Below are 19465 nucleotides of genomic sequence, written 5' to 3' on the forward strand. Positions count from 1 at the left end.
GACATCAGCTGTGTTGTACAGCAAGGTGGAGAAGAGACACAGGCTCCCATGTCCCCCACCTGCTCTACCCCTCATTTTCCCTGCCGCTGTGTCCTCTGTGGCCCGCCCCCCTGTTCGCCCATTCAACGCCCTGCTCCCGCCTCCCAGCTGCTCCTCCCTCCCACCTTCCCTCATATGGCAGCCGCTGCACGATGAGGAGAGCAACCCTTGACCCTGTCCTCAGGCAGGTCGATCCCCACACTGCACAGCACCACCTGTGTGTCACTGCCCGCTGCTGCCACTGACTGTAGGTTTGAGGCCGCTCCAGGCCATTAGCTCCTGCGCTCACTCATCCCTTCTGTTTTGCTTGCCCTGCCATGTTGTACTGCCTGCCCATGCACTGTTTGTTTATTGTATCCAACCTTTTTTCCTTCCTTTTTTTGTACTTTTTGCCCATTATTGTGCCCTTTTTCACCCTTTGTTTTGCCTTCTGTACCTTCTGCCCGCACTACCCCTCGTTTTCCCTTCTGCTGCATCCCTGCCCCCCCGCTCCCACCTACTCCTCCCTCCCACCTCCCCTCATATGGCAGCTGCTGTGCAGCTGCACTTAAGGCAAGCCCGTCTGCGCCCGTCTGAGCCCGTCTGCGCCTGGACCGTGCTCAGAGCCAGAACCCCTGACCCCCTTGAACACCACAATGATCCGAGTCTAGTACCCTCCATGCGCTCAACGCTGGACAATCACGCACCTGCTGCCTGGGCGCCCTGAAGCGAACCCAAGGACTCTTCTCCTGCCAGAACTGCAGCTTCACCAGCATCCGGCCTGCCAACCCACCGACCAGGAAAGAACCCACCTACCTCAGATGCATTCTTCTCAACACCCGTTCCGCCTGCAAACACGCCGTTGAACTCTGGGACCTACTCCACTCACCCACCCCAGACGTCGCCTGCCTGACTGAGATCTGGATGAACCCCTCCTCGGCACCGGATATCGCCATAGACATCCCGGAAGGCAACAAGATCACCAGCAGGGACAGCACCAACGGAGTAGGTGGAGGAATCACCATCATCCACACGAAAACTCTGAGTCTCGACCAACACCAACGACACCCTCAGCACCGCCGAACATCTGCACTTCCAGATCCACACCGACCCCAACCCTGCCCTCAGAGAAACCCTTGTCTACAGACCCCCAGATACGGACCACAGATCAGCAACTTCATCACCGACTTCGTCAGCACACACGCCCTCGCCTCCACGGACTACCTCCTACTCGGGGACCTAAACTTCCACCTCGAGAACAACAACACCAACTCCACCATGGTGATGGACAACCTGCCCAACCTCGGACTCAGACAACTCGTCACAATACCCACCCACTCCACCAGCCACATGTTTGGCCACATCTTCTCCGCAAGCCCCCATGTCGCCTTCAACCACACCACCGAACTCCACCAGACCAACCATCGCTGCAGCCACTTCACCTTTCGGAAACCCACCACGCACCACCGTACCGAACAGATGCCTCGCCGCTGCTGGAGCAAAGTCACCCAAGACCAGCTAACCACTATCCTCGCCCAGAGCCCACCCGCCAACCCCACCGACCCCGACTCGGCTGCCCGCAACCTCAGACAGTGGTTCGATGACTGCACCAACCCTCGCCTGCTCAAGAAACCCTCTTACAGCCACAACAGCAAGAAAGCCAGCTGGTTCACTGAAGACCTTCAGGACTCCAAGCAAACCTGCCGAAAGCTAGAGAAGGACTGGTACAGTGAACAAACACCGGAAAGCTACGCAGCCCACAAGAACACCACCCGCAGACATCACCACCTCACCAGATCCACCGAAGGGCCTCTTTCAAAGACCGCCTAGACAGCAATGCACACAACAGCAAAGAGCTCCTCAACATATTGAAGGAACTCTCCAACCCCATCTCTACCACCAATTACATCCCACCTTCGCGAGACCTATGCGACTCACTGGCCACCTTCTTCCATCGCAAGATCGCAGACATCCATGACAGCATCAACCTCATGACTGCCCAGACAAACACTGAGACCTCCGCCCCCACAACCACCATCCGCAAGAACCACCTGCTCTCCTGGACCAACATAAACAATGACAACAACATCAAGATCATGAACACCGTCAACTCCGGTTCTCTGTCAGACCCTTGCCCGCAACACATCTTCAACAAAGCCAGCACCGCCATCACACCCCATCCCTAGAAGGCCATCAACATTTCTTTTGAGACAGCTATCTTCCCGGAGAGCTGGAAGCACGCCAAGATCTACGCCTTACTCAAGAAACCCAAGGCGGACCTCAAAAATCACAAGAACTTCCGGCCCATCGACCTGCTCCTGTTCCCGGCTAAGGTCATCCAAAAGACCATCAACAAACAACTGTCCTGCTACTTGACCAGGGCTCATCCCTCAGCCCGACATAGTTCAACATCTACATGGCACCGCTCGCCCATTTTGCCCGACTGCATAACCTCAACATCTTCCCCTTCGCCGATGACACCCAGCTGATCCTCTCCCTCACCAAGGACCTCCACACCGCCAAAACTAACCTCCACAAAGGAATGAAGGCTGTTGCAAAATGGATGAGGAACAGCTGGCTGAAGCTGAACTCAGACAAGAAGGAGATCCTCACCCTCAGATCCACCCCCTCGGCCTGGAACGACTCCTGGTGGCTGACCGCACTGGGAAAAGCTCCAACACCCATTGACCACGCAACCTAGGAGTCATCCTCGACTCCACACTCTCCATGACTAAGCCGGTCAACGCCGTCTCTTCCACCTGCTTCAACACCCTCTGTATGCCCCACAAGATCTACAAGTGGATCACAACCCAGGCCCTCGTGAGCAGCAGGTTGGACTACGGAAACACCCTCTATGCAGGAGCCTTGTTCAAACTCCTGAAACGGCTTCAACGCACCCAGAACGCCTGATCCTCGACATCCGTCGCCGTTGCCACATCACACACCACCTAAGAGACCTGCACTGGCTCCCCGTCAACAAGTGGATAACCTTCAAGCTCCTCATTCACGCACACAAGGCACTCCACAACACCGGACCCGCGTACCTCAACAGACAACTGAGCTTCTACACCCCCACCCGCCAGCTCCGCTCTGCCTACCTTGCCCTCGCCACAGTCCTATACATCCGAAGAACGACATCTGACATTGTTCTCCCACCTCGCTGCCAAGACATGGAACCTCCACCCACCTACGGCCAACCCAGGACCTGCTGACCATCAGAAGACTCCTTAAGACCTGGCTTTTCAAGTAGTTGTAGCATTCCCACCCCCCTAGTGCCTTGAGACCCTTACGGTAAGTAGTGCGCTTTATAAATGCTATGATTCATTGATTGAGCACCAGAACAGGGCCCTCAGAACAATCCAGGCACTGCTCTCATGCTGATAATAGCATTAACAGCATGAGAGCAACATCTGGATTGGCCATGGGTGTCTGGGAGCCTGGGCATTGACTGCTGGGACTCGACAGGAGCAGACGAGCAGAAGATCACTGAGGCAGCAGCCAGCAGGTAAGTATTATTTAATTTTCCATAATTTTCCCACTGGGGCTACCCCCTATGCTGCATCCTCTGTGCTGCCCCCCCCCAGTTTGCCTTCAAAGTAGCCCCCACTGAAAATGCACAATGGTTGCAATGTATTACTGGGGGAAAGTAAGCAACCACGCTGTGCCCTCTTAATAGGGGAGTTCAAAGTGGATGAACTTTACACCTTTAGTAGGTTGCTGAGTTACTAAAGATTTTTTTTTAAGAATGATCAAAAATACCCTTCAAATCATTTGCGAGAACAATTGCACCTGGTGTAGAGGTATATGCATGTCAACTGCCAGAATAATACCTTTTCGTCCACTAATTTCTTTAATTTAAAATGATGCTGATGAAGATGACTTCACTTCCTCAATCTAAAAGAAATAGGTGATTATGGGCTAGATGTACTCAACATTTCAAACACTCAAATTTGCAATTTGCGACCATTAAAATGTTTTTTTTTTTATGTGCAAATCCCCTATTCAGAAGTCGCAATAGTTTTTGCAGCTCTTAAAGTAGGATTGCAGACGGATGCCAATTGTTTGTCTGGAAGAAGTATGTTGTACGCATCTCTTCCAATACCGAATTGACGACTAATGTATCAATCCGATCGCAAAATAGTGTCCTTTTATCAACGCCTAGGAATGCATTAGTAAGGAGAAGGGTCCCCTTTTTGTGAATTGGAGAGGGTTGCAAAAGCTATTTTATGAGTGAGAAGAATTCATAAAACTGCTTTTCTGCATTGTAAAAAGCCTTCTTACAGTGATAAACACTGTCATTTTGTGAATAACAGGGCTTGCTAAACCAAAAGAGGTCTGTAAATATGGTCCAATTAATCTAAAAACTGTTGTAATCTCTGCATCCAATAAATAACTGTTCAAATAGTCAAGCTATGAACGTCTAAAGTAGTTCACATTATGAACTGTTTCGGCCCTCTGCAAATCAAATGTTGTAGCTTATGGTAAAAAAGAAGGAAGATGCAATTAAGAATACAAGCAAAACCTCTGGGTCATAAAAAGTCAAACGCCCCTTTTTCAGAAGTAAATATGGCAGTGGGGTGATCCTTAATAAACCTCTGGCATCCATAGGTGAAATTATTGCAAGTTTTGCCTTCTCCTCCTTGTTGAAGTAAGGCTTGGCTTTGTTACACAAGTGATGTTGGGAACGCCTGTAGTTGATTATTACATACCAATATTTATAAAAATCTGACGCCCAGAGCACTGCCTTGAGAAAATTCATCTGTATTTGATCGTTGGATTCCCAAATTTAAATCGACATTAGTGGCTAATTTTGAGTTTGGAGCTACAACTGTGCACAACAACTCAAATAGTGACATTTGCCCTAGATATTTCCCAATGTTTTGGCATTTCTTTACTGGTACACATGCAGTCGCTGTGCATCCCTTTTATGTGTGCTAGTTCAGCACTGATCCTCACTGATCCTATCCCCGGCTGACAACTGTTTTCCCATTTGCTAAACGTGTCTGTAAAAATTTGGCGAAATCCAAGCAATCACAATTTCCCCTCAATTCTAAATTGGGAAAGTGCAAAGTAGCCACTACCTTCATGTTGTACACAAAGCAATATGAGACAAGTCAAGTTTACTTTATTTGGTTTTAAAACCATCAATATGATAAACAAAAACTGTAGCAATGTAAAATATAACAAGGTGCACTAGGAGAGAGCAACTAACAATTTCTGCCACTCTCAAAACAAACTGAGCTCCCTGTATGAAGAGTTAATCCCTGTTCTACTGGCGGCCTCAAATTTATTAGCCACGAAGGAGGATGGCCCCGATCTTGAGAAAGTGGCAAGAAACCACACCAAATTGGGGGAAATCGCATTGACTTTCTTCTACCCAAAAAAGAAAAAAACAAATTACCCAGGTAGGAAACCCCATTCCTGATTTAATGACCAGTGCCGCATGGCTAAAAGAAAGCTGGTAGCATCTATCAAGGATAAGGATTGCCTGAAAATTAAAATAGAAAGGAAGGCATACAAGGCGGCTATCTATGGAGCAAAAAAGGAGTGGGAAATGGAGAGGTGGGATGCACTGAGAACTGCCCTTGGGGACAGGGATATAAGGACCTTTTGGGGTATTGTCAACTCTGACAGCTCTCGACCTAAAACATCGGTAGACCCGAACTTGGATGAAGAGGTGTGGCGGGAATACTTTGAATCCCTCTATTGCAAGGAAATCTCGCTGTCTGGTGCGCCACAGCAGGTTGTCACTCGGAGGTCGACTCTTCCCCCTACTTTGACTCCTTTGATTATCCCTATGATAATAGCTTTAGCACCAGTATAAGCTTAGATGAAATTAAGGAAGCACTAGCAAAAATAGCCCCTGGCAAAGCTCCAGGCTTGGAAAAGATCCCTGGGGACCTTTTCTGCAGCGAGCCAGCTGTTTGGGGCCCGTACTTCTGGGTTTTATTCAATGCTATATTGCAGGGTATGAGGATCCCATCCAGCTGGCTGGGTGCGGAAATAATTCCTATTTTAAAAGAAGGCTCACCACTCTTGCCAACCAATTACATGCCAATTAGCCTGATTGATATCTCCCAAAAAATGTTTGCGCGTATCCTGCTGCTCAGGCTACAAAATTGGATGGAAGAACAGAAGATCCTGTCCCCTCTACAGGCTGGTTTCAGGGAAAAACGTTCTACCCTGGATCAAGTACTCAGACTTCAGCTGTTGTACTGGAAAACCGTGTGTCTGGAGGGAGGCAGTCTCTTCTTAGTATTCGTGGACCTGAGGTCAGCATTCAATATGGTCCCACGGGAAAAACTGTGGGCAGTCCTCCACGAGTTGGGGGTTCCCCGAATATTTATCCCATCTCATTAAACGATTAAATGGCTTCATGAGGACAATTTCATGCAAATCAGGTTTGGCAAGGCTGGTGAGCGATTTTTGATCCCATCCCGATTAAGCTTGGTGTCCGCCAGGGATGTGTCCTTGCCCCCACTCTTTTTAGTTTATATATTAATGGTTTAGTAGATTCTCTCCTGGTCGAAAAAGACCTAGATGCACCCAAGTTGGCCTCCCAAATGATTCCGGCAATGATGTTTGCCGATGATACTCTATTAGTATCCAAATCACCCATGGGGATATAGAGGATCCTGAACAAGTTTGAAGTTTTCTGTAAAGAAAGAGGGTTAGAAATTAACCTCCAGAAAACTAAATTTATGGTGTTTAACGGTTCCAAGAGCAGACATTCGAATCCCCTACTATATGCCAAACCCTTTGAAAGAGTTTCCTCTTTTGTTTATCTGGGGATTACCATCACAGACAAAATGGATTAGGAGGAACACATGAAAAAATCATCACTAAAATTGACCCAATCATCTGGTGGGATCATAAAGGTCTTTTGTAAGTCCAATTTGAAACCAATTAGCCCAGCTATAGAAATATACAAGATGCAAGCCCGGGGTGGGGTACTTTACGGGGCCGAACTTTGGGGCCATTCTGTTCCCGAGAACCTATCACAGGTAGAAAACAACTTTTTAAGGCACCTGTTGAACCTCCCACAGAGCACCCCATTAACTCCTCTCCGATTAGACTTAGGGCTTATGGCAATGTCAAAAGTACTGCATCTCAAACCTTTAATTTATTGGCGCCGTTTGTGAGTAACCCCAGAACTTTTGCTGTATAGAGAAGGGTATTAAGATAGAATATCGACGGGAAAATATCGACTAGCATTAATATCGTGGTAAGAATATCGAACGAAAAAAATATCGTCTTAGTAAATATCGTTGAAAAAAATATCGTTTTGTTAGAATGACATAAATATCGTCAAACAAAAATATCGATGAATAGAATATCGTTGACTAAAAAGGTCGTTGTATATAATATCGACAAAAAAATATAATGTGTTTAAAAAAATAACAAAAATTAAGTATTATGTGTTTAAAAAACGTAGAAAAATACTCTTAGTAATAATAATAAAAAATAAATGTTTTGTACAAAAGATTTGTTAAAATTTTAGTAGCGGGTTATTGGTATTATAGGGGATAAGGGTGGGTAGTAATTTAAAATTTAATTTTAAAAATTTATAAAAAAAAACAAATTAGAAATTTAATCAGAATTCGAAATTTAAAATTTCAAAATAGAATTTTTCACGAAATTTTATTTTTATTCATTAATTAATAAGTCCTATTTAAATTTTAGTAGTGGGTAATTGGTATTATAGGGGATAAGGGTGGGTAGTAATTTAAAATTTAATTTTACAAATTTATAAAAAATAAACAAATTAGAAATTTAATCAGAATTCGAAATTTAAAATTTCAAAATAGAATTTTTCACGAAATTTTATTTGTATTCATTAATTACTAAGTCATATTTAAATTTTAGTAGTGGGTAATTGGTATATTAGGGGTTAAGGGTGGGTAGTAATTAGAAATTTATTTAAAAAAAAATAAGTTAAAAATATAATAAATCGAAAATAAATCAGAAATAGAAATTTAACTATAAAATTTAAAAATTTAAACGAAATTATTTTTGTAATGATAGTGTAAAATTTCATATTAATATTTTAGTAGCGGGTTATTGGTGTAATAGGGGATAAGGGTGGGTAGTAAATTAAATATTATGTATTAAATAAATTGAAAATTAAGAACACATTAGAATTTTAAGCAGAATTCTAAATATAAAAATCACATTTTGCATTTGTCACGAAATTTTAATTGTAATATGTATATTGTTTACTATCCTGCACATTCCCTGATTTAAGTTTTGTTGGAGTTAGAATAGTAATTATTGTAATTTTATTGTCCAGCACATTCCCTGAGTTAAGTTATGTTTGGAGTTAGAATAGTAATTTATTATTGTTTACTATCCAGCACTTTCCCTGACTTATGTTGGATTGGAGTTAGAATAGTAATTTATTATGGTTTACTATCCAGCACTTTCCCTGACTTATGTAGGATTGGAGTTAGAATAGTAAATACTTATGGTTTATTATCCAGTACTTTTCCTGACTTATGTTGGATTGGAGTTAGAATAGTAAATTATAATTGTTTATTATCCAGCACTTTCCCTGACTTATGTTGGATTGGAGTTAGAATAGTAATTTATTATGGTTTATTATCCAGCACTTTCCCTGACTTATGTTGAATTGGAGTTAGAATAGTAAATTATTATGGTTTATTATCCAGCACTTTCCCAGACTTATGTTGGATTGGAGTTACTATAGTAATTTATTAGGGTTTACTATCCAGCACTTTCCCTGACTTATGTTGGATTGGAGTTAGAATAGTAAATTATTATGGTTTATTATCCAGCACTTTCCCTGACTTATGTTGGATTGGAGTTACTATAGGTATTTATTATGGTTTACTATCCAGCACTTTCCCTGACTTATGTTGGATTGGAGTTAGAATAGTAAATTATTATGGTTTATTATCCAGCACTTTCCCTGACTTATGTTGGCTTGGAGTTACTATAGTAATTTATTATGGTTTACTATCCAGCACTTTCCCTGACTTATGTTGGATTGGAGTTAGAATAGTAAATTATTATGGTTTATTATCCAGCACTTTCCCTGACTTATGTTGGATTGGAGTTAGAATAGTAAATTATTATGGTTTATTATCCAGCACTTTCCCTGACTTATGTTGGATTGGAGTTAGAATAGTCATTTATTATGGTTTACTATCCAGCACATTCCCTGAGTTAAGTTATGTTTGGAGTTAGAATAGTAATTTAATATGGTTTACTATCCAGCACTTTTCCTGACTTATGTTGGATTGGAGTTAGAATAGTAATTTATTATGGTTTATTATCCAGGACTTTTTCTGAGTTATGTTGAATTGGAGTTAGAATAGTGATTTATTATGGTTTACTATCCAGCACAATTATTAATTTTTTTTATTCAGCAGTATCTATTTATTATTTTTAATAAGAATCATATATGTTATGTAGTAATATTCATTTCATAAATATACATTAAAAACATTTTTATAACATTTTTACATTAATATGAGAAGTCTAAATTAAGAAACAAATTTTTAAAAAATTTATTTTATTGAGAGTATAATTTGGTATTGCAAAGATTTTACACTTTTTCATAAAACATTTTACATAATTTTTGGTCACAAATTAGATAGCATTTTTTTACATAAATACAGTTTGTATTATACATAAATTATTATATTAAATTTTAATAATTATTATTAAAATTTAATATATTACATATTTATTATGGCATTGTTTTTATCAAGATATGTACATAACATAAATTTACATTTTGTAACATCAGAGAAAAATATTTAACAATGAAATATATTTTTTTAATAAATAACAATTAATACATAACTCTTTTAAACATATTAATGTATCTTTTACAATATTCATATGTTTTTTAACAAGGAAAAAATATTTATTAATACATATTGCTTATATTATGCTATTTAATAGAATTTATTTTTTATTTAAAGCCTATTTTGTCCTATTTTAGTTTTTATTATGCAGCCATTTTGTTTTTGGAACTTCACTTTTTATTCTATCAACATCGTTGTTTGGGTCATTTTAGAAAACGGAAGCTCGCGGTTGGGAGCTGTTTCTTGTTGGTGAAGGTAAGTTTGTTTCACATTACTTTTAAAGATATTTAACTTAAGTTTAGTGATAGTTGTAGTGTGTACGTGTCGATATGTGTAGTACTTTACATAATATGTGCGAATTACGTGTTATTTAGCGTCGTTATGGAGAACGTACTTTGTGAGGTATTTCGAACAAATGTAACGTTTACTGTTGTATTAATGGATGAATTCAGATTGTTTTTATGTGTTATATGCTATGTGTAGGCTATGCGTATTTCCAATGTTTTGAGGTTGTTTTTTATTTCAATAATTTACAGGTCTTCGTTTTGGTGACCAGATGGACTGTGACGTTTTTTTTTAAGCAGGTACATATTTTTAATAATGTCCTGCTTTTTCGGGGTCTCTATTTTTTTTATTCGTGAAGATTTATCACCTTTTTTATGGTTTCAAATTCGAGAGGATTGCAACGGGAGTATTATCAAACAGTTGTATTTTTTGCATTTTGTTGGGATTTTTCGATATTGGATATGGATAGCTTTTGGTATTATTCCTGTGGAAATCATCACCATGGAACATATTCTACAGCAGCAGAACCGTAAGTAAAAGTGATATTTAATTTTGGGTTGCACTGTGGTATAGTGTACTATTTAGTTAAATGTTATGTTATTATGTCTTGTAAAAATATATTATTGATAATTTTACATGACATAATATTACGATATTTAACTACATATTATCTTTAATTATGCTTTGCTCACTTTTTGGGAATTTATATTTAAAGGATTGATTTAGCTATTAGATCTAAGTATGCTAGACCTTCTATACTTGGGTACATTCTAGTTTTTTGCTGCAGATATTCGTACATGTTTAATGTTTGTTTACTTAGTTTAGGGCCAATTTTAGAAAGGGATTGCTCTATTCTGAGTTCTTGGTAGCTTTGCTCCTTTTTAATGCTTTGGATCAGTTTGTGAAGTGTTGGTTGACTTCTTCCTAAAGTGGCTTGGAAGGCATTATGCCATCCTTCAACTGCATTATTAGTTTTAGCTTTCTGGGCTATTGTACTAGCATATACATTCCACCATGGAATTTGAAATTTAGGTTGTCTACGGTGGCCTGAACGATGTAATCTTCCAACCCAGGTATCTTCAAAGTAGTCTAAGAAGGCAGTTAGTATTTTTTCATTGGTGCGGTAGAAAGGGCTGTCAATTAATAAATTGTAGTAGTTAGCTACTTCTGTTGTTGGTACATATGCTAATGCAATCAACTTCTTTATTTGATAAGCAAAGTTACTGTTTGTACAATATTCAATGCTTAAAGTTGATTTTTGTAAGTGCCTCCATATGCTTTGGTTGTAGTGATAATAACAACCTTTTATGGAGGTATGGGGATATATTTTAAGGATAGCTTGAATCATGGCCATTTCAAAGTCTATTACAATTCTTTGAGGATAGTAATTATCAGTTAATTCTTTGATCGTTGTTAAAATTTCAACGTAGGTAGTATTTGTTTTGTTTGGCAGCAGAGTATAAATTAGAGGGATATTTGTATCTTGGTATTCCCCATGAATGGTGTAAAGTTGATAGAAAGGTTTGGGACAAACTTTAAAAGTCCCGTCCATCATCCATGTTTCACATGATTTAAGCTTTTGCAAATTACTATTAGTAGCAAAAAGTAAAATTCTTTTGTCATGACTCTTGTTGTCATACATTAAGAATTTATCCTCATTATGTGTAATGGTATATTCTGGATATATTTTTATATCCTGAAAACTTTCTGGTGTTGGTGGAGTTGGATCAGAAGCACGTTTAGTTTTTGCAATTAATCTCTTTAAGTTGGGAATAGAAGGTAGCTGTCCTGTCACATGTTCAGGCACTTTGCTTAAAACATTTTTCAAAATGCTAGTGCTTGTTTCTTGTGATCCTGTACTAGCATCTTTCAATGTTTCTAGTGCTTCTCTCACTTCCACTTCAGTTACATTTGGTGGGTGGTTATGCTCACGTACATTTATCACATTGTTATCAACAGTTGTTGCTCTACCATAGAATGCATTTGAGTAATATTTACTACATTTCCAATGGGTCTTATTAGCTTTCACTCTTTCTTGGGTGTAGGTGTAACCCATGTAGCTCAGCATTAGTTTTCCTTTTTGCGAAGTAATGAAAGTAGCTCCAGTTGCCATGTCTAAGGTAGATCTGTGGAAATATATATATGTCTTTTTTAGAACATTGAACACCATTTTAGAGGTGTGTTTAAGACTAGGCAAAAGTGTGAACATATACTTACTATGTGGCTTCACTGGTAAACCTTTTATTCTTATTTCTTTTTCAGAATTGTCTCCCTTTTAAGTTCTGTAGTAGTGTTAAAGAATAATAGAAAGAAATACTTTAGTGTAATAGGTGTATCATTTTACTTTCTGAATTGTTATACATATAGTGACTATACTTACTTGATGTAGTAGAGGATGTTGGTAGTGTAGTTGTAGATAGGCAAATAATTTTGTAGAGTCTGTGGAAAAAATGTGCATTGTGTTACTTGTAGCATTTGGATGATAGTAGTTGGATACATATTATTTACATTGTACATTTACTTAGCAAGTTTAAATAATTTTTATCAGGTATCTAAATAGACATGGATAAGGTATTTTAGAAATGTTTTTACATATAATTGTATTGTCGTTGTTGATAGGTTCCAAATGTTTAGTTTTCACTCTAAAGATCAACAGTTTTAAAAATAGGGACTTCATCTACTTATAGTAACTTCGAAGGAAAAATGGTATTTAACTTACTTGAAGTGTAGTGTGATGTATTGTAGTTGTAGTCGTTGGTTTGTATTCTCTTCTCTCAGCAAGGTAACCGTTTTTCTCCAAGGTTGGGCCAAAAATGGTAAATTACGTTAAGTGTGTCATTGTATTTATATTAGTGAGTTAATTAATGGTACTTTTTGATTGGTTCAATTAGTGAAAATTCAAATTCATTGGTTGAAAACGTTATTTGGCATGGGAAAACCGTTATTTTCGTAAGACTATGTTGTTTCACTATTTGTTTGTAATAGAATATAGTAAAATGTTTTATAAGTTACATTTTTGTGTAATATTTAAATCGTTTATATTTTGAAAATAAAGAAATGTTTTTTATATTTAGGCCATCGGAGTGTAATATAGTATCGGTAAAAGTAAAAAATGTTTCCCTATATAAATATTTTATGTTACTAATAAGTAATAGGAAAACCAAAAAATAATATGTGTTAATAGTTTTGTAAATTAAATACCAAAAAAAGTGAGTAAATTCAAGAATAGTGCATTTCGAGTTGTAAAAAAAAAGACGATATTTTTTGTATTTTTTTAGAGCACATAGGTCGTCGATGTTAGTGTAGTCGATATATATGTCAAAGGTAATGTTATTTAAAAAAAAATCGATAATGTAGTAGTCGATATTTAAGTAGTCGATATTAGTGTGAACGATATTAGTGTTGTCGATAAAAAAAATCGATATTTGTGTGAATTTTAGTTTAAGTATAGGATGACGATATTTATGTAAGCGATGTTTTAGTGACGATATTTTTATCAGACGATATTTATGTTAACGATATTTGAACATGGAACCATAGAGAAGAACTCTCGGAGGTAATGAACCTCCGTGGGGCTGCCAATTTGCCATGGTTAGCTTACATTAAACATACGTTTACTAGCTTGGGGCTAAGGGAATTTTGGGTTGACCCTGTGCTTGCCTGCCCCTCAATATCTAGGAAACAACTGAAGGTTTGTATTGAGGAGAACTAAATGGCCCAGCTACATAGCAATCAACAAATAGGCAAGTTAACCTGAACATTTCTGGAGATAAAAGGCAAGTTCTTTTTTGAGCCGGCCCTAGATGTTATTAAACCAGCTGCTGCAAGAAAACTTTACCCTTCAGTATAGGTATGGGGTGTTGCCATTTCGCTGTTTCACTCGTACATGGAAGGGCTCCCAAGCTATGAAATGCCCGGCCTGTGATCACCCTGATGAGACAGAACTTCACGTGTTCTTCAGCTGCCCTGGCTTGTATAAACCAAGAAAACGTTGGCTGGTGCAGATCTGTAGGAACCTTGGAACTAGACACTGTAAAGAAGCATTCAGAATTCTTAAACGTGATCCGAGTATCCCGATTATTTTTTCAGTCGCAGGCTTTTTATTTTCTGTGTGGTGCACTCGTAGGCTTTTCCTTAAATCCCCTAAGCAGGCAATAGAAGCCCCTATAATAGAAACTTGACTACTTCATGGTTATCCATGGCACTTTTACATTTTCAGCTTCATTTCGCTGTTTTGAGGGGTAAAATCTAGTGTGAGGACTGTACTGACATTTTTTATGTAAGATTGTGGTCATCTTTTTATGAACATTTTAGTACAAAACTATTTATTTATTTATTACTTGCGCTATGCACTTTCTATAGATGAATTCTTGTCACCAGCCTAGTAAAATATGATTAGTTGGCCTCTATTTCTGGGTATAAAACACTGAGATAGGTTTGGGAATTCCTGTATTTTATTGTATGATATTATTGTATATAGTGATACTTTTCTAATTCTCCTATTTTTAACAATATGTAAATGCATTATGAGGGTATTTCTTTTTCTTTCTTCCTTCATTAAAAAAATATATATATATATATTGTATGTTTTTTACTGCACTTTTGAGGTCATATTGATCGAAATAAAGTTTATTGATGATGATGATGATAAAAAAAACCTGTAGCAATGTAAAATATAACAAGGTGCACTAGGAGAGAGCAACTAACAAAATATATATACACCCAATTGGCGCACAATACAACATTAAACAAAGTTCAATAATCATGCATGTGAACAGCTTCAGTATGTCATACCACACACTAAATATAAATTGCACTTGAATAAAAGTGCAATGCAATAAAAAAGTCATCAACAATATAATAGAGACTCTTTTCTAGAAGCTTAATTGCAATACTAAAACTCTAAGTAATAGAACATACTAACTCTAGAGAGTATACCTAAAACTATTTAAACAGAATGCTAAAATGCACATATAGCCAAATATTACAATATTTGTTTACACAAACGCAATTAATGAACAGCTTGTTATCAAGCTTCTTATCAAGGCCTCATGACAATTTGGTAAAATGAAAGCCCTGCCTGGTGCCACAAAAGAGGACTGGAGCTCAGGCTAAAAAAATGTCCCTCTTGTACAAGACACTTAACAGAAAACAGCTCAAAGTGAAGACTTTATGGTTTGAAGTATCCGTAAGAGCTACAAAATGCAACCTGGTCCCAAGATTCAGGCCCACAGGACGTATACATTTACATCTCACTTTTCAATCCACTAGGCAACAGAACAACATATGCTCCATGTTTCTGGACCTATGCCATAGGCCGGGAAGATACTAAAAGACTATTTATTTTGCCACTTTGCAGAAAAAGCTTTGAGTGGTAAGTTAACAATACACAATGTTTGAAACAAAGTTTTAGTAAGTGTAGGGGTAATATTGTCAAGGACTATTTAAAAATGCTATCCCTCATTGAAATCAAAACATGGGTTATTTAAGCGCCCAATCGCTGAGTTTCAGATGTAATGATCATATACAAAGACCAAGGGCCAGATGTAGGTAGGCCGTTACCAATCGGTAAAGGCCGAAAATCCCGATTTTTGGCCCTTACCGATCGGTAAACAGCCATCGAGATGTAGGGCAATGAAAAAACTCAAAATCGGAGCGAAAACTGAATCGGAATGAGTACCGAATGGGAAAGAATCCGATACGTACATACCGAAAATCGGATATGTAACGAATCGGTAATACACCGAATCGGATGCAAATACCGATTCGGTCCACGTTCCGAATCGTTAGTGACACCGATTCGGAAATTATCCGAATCGGTCCACGTACCGAATCGGTAGTGACACCGATTCGGAAATTAACCGATTCGGTCCACGTACCGAATCGGTAGTGACACCGATTCGGAAATTAACCGATTTGGTCCATGTACCGAATCGGTAGGGACACCGAATCGCAAATTAACCGATTCGGTCCATGTACCGAATCGGTAGATGAACCGAATCGGACATAAGCCGAATCGGAGAACCTACCGAATCGGTAGAATCACCGATCGGGAAATTCCCCGATTCGGACAGATGGGCAGATGTAGGGAGGCACAGAAACTCCGATTTCGGCTCAAAATGGGTAGAAATCACTCGGTATTTACCATGGATTACAAGCAGGTGGTAACCAACTCCAACCCATAAAAACAGCCCCAAAATGCATTGCAACTTGCAGGATGGCAGCTTTTTATGTCATTGCGAGGCGGCTACGGCTACAGCAGGAAGGACAGAGGGAATGGCTAAGAAATGAACAGGTCTACAGACAGAGGATAACCCTGTTCATGCTCACTGAGGCTGAGATCCTACAGAGATACAGGCTGGACTCTGACACCATACTTGAGCTCATCAGGGACCTCAAACCATTGTTGGACCACCCCACCCCAAGGGCACACGCCATCCCAGCACACGTCCAGGTGCTATGCAGCCTACACCTGCTGGCGTCTGGCAGCTATCAAAGTGGAGTTGCAGCGGCAGGAGGAGTGACCCAGAGCAGCCTGTCAAGGTTCTTCCACACATTCCTTGACGCCATGATAGACAGGATGGACCAATACATCTCGTTCCCTGCAACCCACGCAGAACTGCTACAAACCAAAGCTGACTTCTACCAGATGGCACAATTCCCCCAAATCATTGGCTGCATAGATGGCACGCACATTCCGATATGCCCACCAGCGGACACAGAATACATATACCGCAATCGGAAATCTACACACACCATCAACGTGCAGGTGATCTGCAATGCGAAGTGCACCATCACAGACCTGGTAGCAAAATTTCCAGGGAGTACCCATGACTCCTATATTTTCCAACAGAGCGGCATCTATGCACGGCTGATGGCTGGCGAATTTGGTGAAGGATACCTCCTAGGTGAGACACATCATCAGACCCCCATAACACACAGTAGCTAGGTGGAATACATTGTATGCATGTGTGTAATGTTACCCCTTTCTCTTCCAGGCGACAGTGCATATGCCCTCCGGTCATTCATACTCACCCCCTACCTCAACCCCTCCACACCCAGCCAAAGGAGGTATAACCGGGCCCACATACGCACAAGGAATGTTGTCGAACGGACCTTTGGCATCTTGAAAAGTAGATTCAGATGCCTGCACAAGAGTGGAGGTGCAAGGCAGTATACCCCCATCACCTGCTGCAAGATCATAGCTGTATGTGCAATGTTACACAACCTTGCGGTGAAGAAGGGCACTGAGGTGGAGTTGTCTGACTACGAGGACCATGACGACGACGAAGCTGTGCCACTGACACAGCCAGCTGGGGTGTGTACGCCAAGTGATGGCAGATACAGACGTGAGGAGATTACTGAAAACTATTTCTGAGTGAGTACAGATGCAAAGACAGCTAAATGCTTGTTGTGAAAAAACAATTTTTAATACTGTTGCAACACAGTTACTGCACTGATGTGCAACAAAAAAATGGTGTAATGGAAAACAAAACAAAAGTCCAAGGTCCAGGTTGCCTCACCCGCACTTGCAAGGCTATTTCTTTGACCGCTTGGCAGCCCCACTGGGGTGTCCCTCAGCCCCCTCTGAATGACCAGCGGCATCTGCGGAGCGCCTGCTGCTCCTGCGTGGCTCAGACGCAGCGCTGGCCGGGCTGCTGCGGCTGCTGCTGTCCCCAGCATCCCCCAGGTCCAGGGCAGGATTTGTGGCAGTGTTCGAGATGATCATGGCCTCCATTGCAGTCGTGATGCGGGCCATTCCCCTTGTGAGCTCTGCCGTATTTTGACTGAGGCTAGACTCCATGTTTGCGCTGCGCTGGCAGAGTTGTGCCGTTGCGGCAGCAAGGCGGCTCATGCAGCGGTTCAGCACCCGGGCATCCCGCCTGCGCACCAGCTCATGCTCCTCCTGTCTGCTACATGATTGGGTTATGGCAGTGGTTAGCCTGCCTAAACCTGCTGCCACCTCCTTGTTTGATTCCACGAAGGCCTGAAATCCCTTTACCATTTCTCTCATCTGCAGGTTGTGCTGCAGGAGCTGGCGTTGGCAGGCCATCATGGATTTTGCCTGCTGCCTTTGTATCTTGACCATCTTTCCCTCGAGGCCCAGGAAGACACTGCCCTCCCGTGCTGGTGCAGCAGTGGTGGTGATGGCACGGCGCCGGGTACTGCTGCTGCCGGCCTGCTGAGTGGGCTGGGGTGCCACTGGTGGGGGTGTGGTGCTGGCCGGGCCCTGAGCCCCTGCTCCCAGGACAGGTTGTACTGGTGCCAAAGCCATGGTTGTGGCAGGAGCTGGTGTAGGTGGAAGGAGGTCACTTGTCGGGGAGTTCTCTAGGGAGAACTGCAAGGGGGGTGTGCTGGACATTTGTGGGGAGTGCAGTGCTTCAAAGTCTATCACCAGGTCTCCCGCCATACCAAGCCCTAGGGTGTTTACGTCCTCCTCCTCCTCGGCAGCCTGGCTGGTGCTCGGCCCTGCGAGTGCAGTGTCAGATGGTGCTGCTGCCTCTGTTGACATACTTTGTCCGCCTGATGGTGCCCCTAGGTACAAAGAAGCATTTGTAAATTGAGTGCCGATGTATTATAGTCAGTACAATTAAAGCATTCCACATGTCCTTGCATCTCCTTAGACTGTGTTCCACTGTTTCCTGTCTTGTGATTCTGCACTGCCATAGTTTGCTAACTTCTGCTGACTACATGTGCCATGATGCTTGTCTCTTGTATGTTGGTTACAGTACTGTGCTGGGGTTTGCCTATGCATTGTGTCTAATGGGGAGGTGTCTGGTAGGGTGTGTCATGATGCGCATGCTTCTTACCTGTAGTTGTAGCTCTGGCTGAGCTGTCCAGGGTCCCAATTCCAGTAACACTCTCCCTCTCAATGGTGGTGGAGACCATTTCCTCGAGGTCTGTGAGGGGTGGCGCCGGGTTCCTGCCTCCACCAGTGCCTCCAGCCTGCCTCTGGATCTCTGCCATCTTCCTTTTTGTGAGGCTGCGGATGTCATAGAATCGCTTCTTGAGCTCATCCAGGGACCTGGGGGTGACACCCACAGCATTCACCTTTTGGGCGGTTTCGCTCCAGATCCTCCTCTTGGTGCTGTCTGGCACATTGAGGGACAGCTTTCCAAATAGCTGGCGGTGCACCCTCACCACCTCCTCAACCAACACCTGCAGCTCGGTGGTGCTGAACTTAGGCTTCTTCTTCCGGGAGGACTTCTGGCTCTCGCTCTGGTTTGCCATCTTCTTCACTACAGTTCACAACCTCCTACTCCCACTGCTGCTAACTGTGAGTGTTCAGCTCAGGCTGGCTCTCCAGAAACTTCTTAATTAGCTGCACC

General features: G+C 41.3%; 1 long non-coding RNA gene across 1 annotated transcript; it reads left to right on the forward strand.

The window, feature by feature from the left end:
- Positions 1–16957: 16957 nt before the first annotated feature.
- Positions 16958–18344, forward strand: LOC147693461 (uncharacterized). Its single transcript, XR_015299105.1, has 3 exons — positions 16958–17044; positions 17135–17514; positions 18157–18344. It is a non-coding gene; the product is annotated as an uncharacterized LOC147693461 (long non-coding RNA).
- Positions 18345–19465: the final 1121 nt, after the last annotated feature.

The sequence above is a fragment of the Lissotriton vulgaris genome, chromosome 8, assembly GCF_964263255.1.
Source record: "Lissotriton vulgaris chromosome 8, aLisVul1.2, whole genome shotgun sequence".
Lineage (NCBI taxonomy): Eukaryota > Metazoa > Chordata > Amphibia > Caudata > Salamandridae > Lissotriton > Lissotriton vulgaris.